This window comes from Haemaphysalis longicornis, unplaced genomic scaffold (genome assembly GCF_048455015.1).
Source record: "Haemaphysalis longicornis isolate Haplotype H1 unplaced genomic scaffold, Haemaphysalis longicornis Haplotype H1 scaffold_1, whole genome shotgun sequence".
NCBI classification, from domain to species: Eukaryota; Metazoa; Arthropoda; class Arachnida; order Ixodida; family Ixodidae; genus Haemaphysalis; species Haemaphysalis longicornis.
Genome location: NW_027526203.1, coordinates 425602881 through 425610953, shown reverse-complemented (window position 1 = coordinate 425610953; position 8073 = coordinate 425602881).

Here is an 8073-nt window from a genome sequence, read left to right as displayed (position 1 = left end):
GCAGGGCCTTCTCTCGAAGTCATCAGAGAGACAATTCATTTGTGTTCATCCTCCCCTCCCCCCAAAAACCATCCGCACAGGGAGCAGGCCGTACAAGAAACCGAGAAAATGTGTGTGAAATTGCTCGTATATGCTGCTTAAAAATACATTTTTTGCAAAACTTGGCGTTAGAGTCTTAAGCTTCGTCCTATTGTCAAGGCCTGAAAGTAAAACTCGAAAACAGTCCTCTCGGTCGTCAGGTCTCTGAAAGAGCTTGCACAGCGCGGCACTTTCCACGGAGGGGAAGCCGCTCATTGTTCACAATAGCGTCATAATTGCCCCTCCGGAAACCGGGAAATCGTTTTCCCGATCCAGTTCCGTTTCCCCATTCGTATTGTTTGGGTTTTTTTAAACCGTTTTTCGAGCGGGGCCACTCCGAGTCTCTCATCGCCGGCTCTCAGCCGCGTCCGGCGCTCTCCATCCGCCGCTGCTACCATTTCCCCGTCTTTTGGAGCAAAAATGTCTCGCCAGCATCCGTTGTCATCTGCGCAAGCGAGCGGCTCATTTTTCACCCGCCAAGGAGGGGGGTCGCGGCCGCTGCCGCTGTGGGACGGCTCCCACCACGCGGGAGCAAAAACAGCGGGTCCCAGCGGCGGGCCAGTGGGGCAGCCCCGAGCCTCCCGGTGCGGCCGCGCTCGGCGTCCGTCCAGCAACGCGACGCAAATCGGTGCTTTCCGGACAGGGCTGAACGGGGTATTGCTCAGTGCCGCCACGGGGACGCGGCGTCGACAAAGCAGGCCTCGGCCGGCGTGTGCCATATTGTTGCCTCCTCGCCCGCTTCGGTCACTGAGTCATTGCAGTTAAGGGTTATGGCCCGTGCGCGGCGGGACCTCGGGCTGCGTTCGGCGGACGGCGCCAGTGGACAGCGGAAGCAGTTGCTCTGCGGGCGGAAAAATGGGATTAGGCGATGGGAGAACTGTTTTCCTTCGCGTGCCCGCTGTTCTCGCCGAGGGCTCGGACGCGGGAGTGGGCGCGGGATCAATAACCACCCCGCAATGGTCCGTCCCCGTTGATGGACATGTCACGTCGTTACTGGCCGCTTCCTCTCTCTCTGACCACGAGAGCCTTCCCCTTCTTCCGTACAGCAGAGCCCTGTGTTTACAACCTCGCTGCTTCCCTGTTTTGTGCGTGTGCGCGTTTGTACAGCATTCCCGTATCCTTTATGGGACTCGAGCAAGCTGTCGTTGCGGCACGAAGGTAATGAAGTGGTGAACATAGCACTGAACAGTGTCGATACGCAGCCAAGCAAAGACAGCCAGAGAAATCACGTCCATAGTACACTGCGCGTGCTGTTATATATCGTTTCAATGTTGTTGTTTTTTTTTCTTTCATTATGTGCAGGGCGTTTCCTGAACACAAATATTTAATTACTGCATTTCTGTCGTTTCCAGTAGGAGCTAAGTTCTTCTAGCCAAAATAATAACCAAACGTAAGCTTATTTTACAGGACACCTATCAGCTATAAGTGTTTTTTGTATATTTGAAAATCTAAATTGTAGGATATTGACTGGGGCTCTCGAAACCTGATTAGAGTGTACATTTTGAGCTACTTCGGTTTTGTATGTGCGCGGGCATGTGCTTGCGTGTGCATGTGTGAGAGAGGGAGACAGACAGACAGACAGACAGACAGACAGACAGACAGACAGACAGACAGACAGACAGACAGACAGACAGACCAGAGAGAGAGAAAGAGAGAGAGAGAGGTGTATACGTGAAACCTCCTTACTGATGAGAGAACGAAGAGACTGAGGGCGTTGCTGGGGAGCAACTTCTTTTATCTGTCGCATTTCGAGGGGACAATCAGCTGTCTTTTTAAAGATTTTTTCAATGAATGTTATTGACTTTTTAGCGCTATAAATAAACCTTAACATCGACTATGTCGTGAAACTCATGGCCCGATATAGAAATTCAAGTCCATTCTACTCCTCGAGTTTCAAACGATAGGTGTGGTTATAGCTCAGCTGATCAAAATGTAGAAAGAGACAACATCCCCTCATTGGAGTTTTTGAGCAGTTACAGGGTCAGTGACCACCTCAAATCCGGATCACCAAAATCTGGTAGACCGTGTGAGACAGGCCGCCCAGACGCAGGACTCCCAGGGTATCGAATATAGCAACCGAGCTATAGCTCCCATTCCATATACAGTAGACCGGCGGGCCGTGTCTACGAAATAACATTGTAGAGACACAACTTCTGCACCATCCTCACACCACTGCCATTGCTGCAGTCTTAGCTAGGAGTGACTTGTGCTCGAGTCTCACTGCTTCTATCGGTACTCGCAGCGCTTTGGGAAGGTGTGTTGAAGGCAAAAGCATTGTATGCCTTATGAGAAATCCGGCGTTGGCCGTCCGCAGCGGATGGTAGCGAAAAGCCGGGACTGCCCTTGAGGAGAACAGGTGCAGACCAGCCACGGAGGTTCAGGTACGGTTAGTTTGGATTCCAGCGACGATTCTGGGGTAGCACAGCCGTCAGGTATTGCCATCCCACCTGTCCAAGTAATTCGCTTCGCGTCTTGTGTCACGAATTCGTAGCTACTAAATAACCCGCCGCGGTGGCTCAGTGGCTAAGGCGTTGCGCTGCTGAGCAAGAGGTCGCGGGTTCGATTCCCGGCCGCGGCGGCCGCTTTTCTGGTGGAGGCGAAAAGCAAAAACGCCCGTGTGTACGAGATTTCGGCGCACGTTAAAGATCCCCAGGTGGTCAAAATTAATCCGGAGCCCTCCACTACGGCGCGCCTCATCGCCTGCGTTGCGTCGGCGCCTTAAACCGTACAATCAATCAGCTACTAAATAAAGTGTGCCGAATGGTCCGCGGTCTGGTAAACAATGAAGATGAAGATGAAGAAAGCGAAAAAAAAAATTCTGGGCCATCTCCACTTACGTGAAACCTGAGGAGGAGCGAAGCATGCAATGTATAAGTGTATTCTTGGCGCCTTGGCCTTTTTGGCCATGGAGATGAAACCGTTGGAGGGTAGAGGTATACAGCTTGGCTGTAGAAGTCTCGTGTCTTTGAAGCACGAAGCGTTCTAGCGCGAGGCTTTGGAAAACGAGTGTCCCGGTGTGTTCTTTCAGTACGCGTTTTTGCCCACAGAGATGAAATTTTCTAGCGCGATGCGTTGGAAATCGAGTGTCCCGGTGTTTTTGTACCGTGACTGCATGAAACGACGACGACGGCAGAAGATGCCGACAGCCGAAGCCCCTAAGGGGCTTCGCCCCCTAAAAAGAGGCGCAAGCATCATAGGCACCGAATACGAGGTGGCTTAGGGGCCCGAGCCCGCTGTGGTGTTTCCCGGGGAAAAGGGGTCGAGCCCCCCTCCGAGATTCTGGCGCCTACCCTTCCCCCATTCCCCAAAGTGACATTACGGGAGCTCTGTTACCTACATCAATTGAGATTTTTGTTGAATCGCCCCTACATTCTCACTTAAAATTTTATTGCGGCTAAAAACTTACTGCATCATTGTTCATTGTTGGTGCGGACGTGCACGGCTTTTAATTCATACTTCCCATTTATTTCTTCAAATCCTGACCAAAAAAGGGCAAGCACAATAGAAGCTTTAGCGGCAGTTGCGTTGTCCGTGTCTGTGTTTCATTTTTTTAACTTTTGACGGCAAATGCCGCATACCCACAAAATACCTTTAAATATACACACAGGAGTAACTCCCTTATATTTTTAAAGAGAAGGACGTAGCCTGCTAACCATCCTTTCCTGAAGTTAGGGATAGCCCATACTCAGGGAAGGAATACGTCGCTTTGTGTTCATTTCGACTGAAATTGCTTTGCGTGCTTTTCTGAGCCTGAAGAAAGGCTGCAGTCTTCAGTTGCCCCTTCGCCTGATTTTTTTATCAGCGGCTCTGCAAATGCACCGGAGTGTTCTTTGTCTAAGTATTGCTGCTCTTTCCAGAAGACAATCCTAACCACTCATGAAAAAAAGGAGTTCTACTAATAATTTAAATTTAGAAATGGAAGTTATCGTCACTTGCATGCCGAGGTCATAAATATGCATATGTAATTCATTCAGTACTTAAAATGAGGCCAAGTCGCATTCACACAAAATGAGAATTAACTCGCCGAATGGTGTACAACCGGGCTTGAAGCGCGCCGTTGTGAAGGGCTCCAGGTTAATTTTAGAAATTTCGACATGTTACACACGCACGCACGCACGCACGCACGCACACGCACACGCGCACGCACGCGCACGCGCACGCGCACGCACGCACACACACACACACACACACACGCACACACACGCGCACGCGCACACGCACACGCACACACACACGCACGCGCACGCGCACACACACACACGCACGCACGCACGCACACACACACACACACACACACACCCACACACACACACACACCCACACACACACACACACACATGAAGTAATTTTTCCTTAACTGGATCTCGGATATATCGAAATACCGATTAAGTCGAAGCTTTTTCTCGTCATCCGTGCATTTACCTAGGGTCTATGTATGGGCCCCCTTTATCTAGAAACGAAATGTTTACAGAGAGGACACAAAGCAAAGTCGGCTACAACCAGCTCATAATACCTCCGTTAAAACGCTTGGCTCCCACTACGCGCCGAACAGAGTCGTGAACGGCAAATGTACGCGTAGTACGCGATTCACGAGGCCAATGTCCCAATTACCGGAATGCTGTCCGAAGCCTGTTGTCCGACAACGAGGAGCCTTGAGAAGTGCCTACAATGGCAGAAACAAGAAACATGCTGGGCCTGCATCGCAACAAGGTAGAATGTAGCGGTGGCGACCAACAATTGAAACGATGCATTGAGTACCTTGAGAACGCTTTTTTTTTTTTTTGACATCCGATGTTAAAGTTAACCCGGCTAGCATCACGCAGTTCTTTCTTCCGCAATATTAAAAAATTGGCCGCGTATCTGCTCCTTTCGTTGCAAATGTCGTCAAAAGACGATAGTCTATCGTGTTTTGCCAAGTAAATGCCTCCCTTCGCTTTACCGCTCACCTCTCATGTTCCTCTTGTCGCGCTCCTCCCAAGGTAAAGACACCAAAGGTTTGCTTAAATCATTTTAAATTTCCCCCGTTCCACTGCTCCAAACCGGGTGTCTCGATGCGAACGCTGCCGTACGGCGAAGACGCGCGTTAATCGAGGCACCCTACTTCAACGTTTATAGAACCGCGTTTCAATACTCCACGTGCGTTGCAAGCAGAACGTGGAAACTATCTAGTGGAACCTTCCGTAACTGTTGCCGGTTGATTTCTTAAAATGGCGCCAGAAGCTATAGTGGCGCTGGCGACAGCAGGCGACGGCGGAGTGAATTCTTTTTCTGCAGTTGATGAAGTATTTAATTTCGCAAAAGTCAAGCATGTTTGAATTTTTATAAAGGAACACTGCAAATATCACTTCTGTATTGATTTGTTGTCTCATATTTGCGTAATGCCTTGTTCTTCTTCAACAATGTTGAAAAGTCTGAACATTACACCGGACCAAGACGGGTAGATTTAGCTGTGACTATATAAGACTATTGCGCAGGCATTGTTTTGCTTTGGCCGGGTGGCTGAATTGAGTCACAGACAGACAGACGGACAGACATACAGACACACAGACATACAGACAGACCAAAATTTCTGTGTTTAAGTAGCCCAAGAAAGACTATCGTCTTTAAAATTCGCCTTCCCTGCGCATTATTTGCCTTATTGTGCAGTGGAGCTTTTCTTGCTAGCGCTAGCTCTTTTCTCAGCGATCTGGCCACAAATTTTCAACATTTCGTTTAACTCGAAGCTCCGCTTATCTCTAAATTTTCTGCGGATTTTACGACTTCGCGTTAAGGAGCGATTACTGCACATACACGTCGGGGGGGGGGGGGGGGGGGGCAGGTAAAATGAAAACTTTCCGCCCATGGCATGCATAATGTAGCCATAAAGAAGTCTTGGATGAGCATCGCTGGGGGAAACCATTCTGTTTTCGTATGCGGAGCCCGTATGTACACTTACGCGCCCTGGGGAATTTTTTCATTGCTTGATGGCTCGTTAGCTCAGCGTTTTGTAAGTTGCGCACTTGGCCGCAGACATCTACTTGCTTTCTCTTGCTGGTTTACTCCTTTGCTTGCTTGGGCGGGAGGTTAAGTTCTGCGTGTCATGCACTCCCAGGAAGTTCTCAAGAAAAGGTTAACTGTTTTTTTACACTTGTTTATGGTTTTAAAGTCTATCAGGATGCAGTGAAACTCCAGTAACAGGAAATTTCCTGAGTGAACGTTTCCGATGAATGAATCGTTCAAAATAATCCTTCACCGCCACAGCATTGCACGCATTGCGAATCTGCCTCGGTTTTCAAAGTTCCACCCCACAATCCCTTCAGTTCTACGAATAATTATTTACGGCATGGCTGAACATCTCCTCTATTACCTGGGTCGCTAAAACGAGCCCGCCGAGCTTTGTCACAAAATTATGATTGTTATGAAAGAGGGGAATGAGCCGTGTTTGACGCTTAGTCGATTTCGGATTGACTTACTGTCCGCGTCATGAACGTCTTTCGTGGCTAACGTACCGGGTTTGTACCGCAGCCGTACCATGGACCAGACCGTACATCTTGGCAACGTAATAAATTAAAGCCACTGAATGAGGACCACGAAGAGAACAAACATCAGTTTGCTGTACAAATACGAAATTATACGGTGACTGAACTTTGGGCCACTAACAGTCGATATTTGGAAAGCGTATGGCATTTTTCGAGAGGCCGTTGAGCAGGACCGGGTACAACAAAGCCACGACACGCGTAGTCATCTTATAAATTGCGCATTGCAAAGTCACCAGATCAGACACTTTTAAAGGCTGCAGTGCTTCGCCACAATGCACTAGAATGGGCGAACCCAGCGTCCAAGAGAAAAAAAATGTGACGAAGGAAGAGTCCCTGCGTATAATTTGACGCAAAAATTTAAAATGCGATCTGTGTTTGTGACGTAACGCAATTCGAAACCTCATTCTTATATTGCGTTATATCACAGTCCAGACCAAATTACTCGGATTAAGTCTTGTACAGGGCCTGTGGCCTACCTTTTCTTACTGATCTTTGCAATTCTTCATTCGAGAGCATTATGGTGAAGCAGGGTGTTTTTAGAACGCTTAGAGGTAACCGTACTATTTTCTCACGGTGCCAACGCGTGAAGAACTTGCGGGATGTGTCATTTTCCACCAAGATTGGACCGGTGTTCATTCAAATGTTTTAATATTTACACTGTCCACTATGGGAAGCAGCTTGAACTTGGGCGAGCACATAGGGCAACTTGCCTACACAGTGTCGTGAGTGCACTTGCAAATCAAGCATTCATGGCGTTATTGTCATTAGGAAAAAAGAAAAACAAACTTGGACGAGAGATTATTGAAGCCATCGTGATCGAAAAAGCTGGGGAAATCCGCCCCAGCTACCATACTGGGCCTTTCGTGAAAGTAGAGTATACGTTGTCTCTAATCTGTGCGTGTTGTCTCATATCTTGATGGAGATCAGATCGAAGTTGGACGAATGCAAAACACAAGGATTTGGATACGCCGCTGACTAACTGCTGATTTTTACATGAAAATTTTGCGCACGTGCCGTGAGGTCATTGATAAAACTTGCTGAGCAGAATTTGATTTTTATTGAACATTCGTAACCAACTTCAACGCGCTGTTCCCGGCACGAATCTTCAGCGTTCGATACTTATTTCTAGCATGGTTGGTTTGGGCGTGCATTTAGTCTGCCTGTTCATGGAGAACACGCCGACTCATGTACGGGTTGATGTTCTCCGAAGCCGCCGCACCTATAAGCCTCTTTGACCTCCAAGCTATAGAATATGTGTATACTACAGTTTACGCGAAATCTGATTTCTGGAAGCAGCTGAACGACCAGATCCATCGATAAAACTGTCAACGCCGTGTAAAAGTTAATCTGAACAAAAATTCGAAACGGGAGGAATTTGAAGTAAGGGGCTACTTGAAATGCATCGTTTCGCCCCGCTCGTTCGAAGCCGGCCCATTTCCTTTGGAAGCGGCCTTCAGCCCGGCGGCTACTTTCTCTC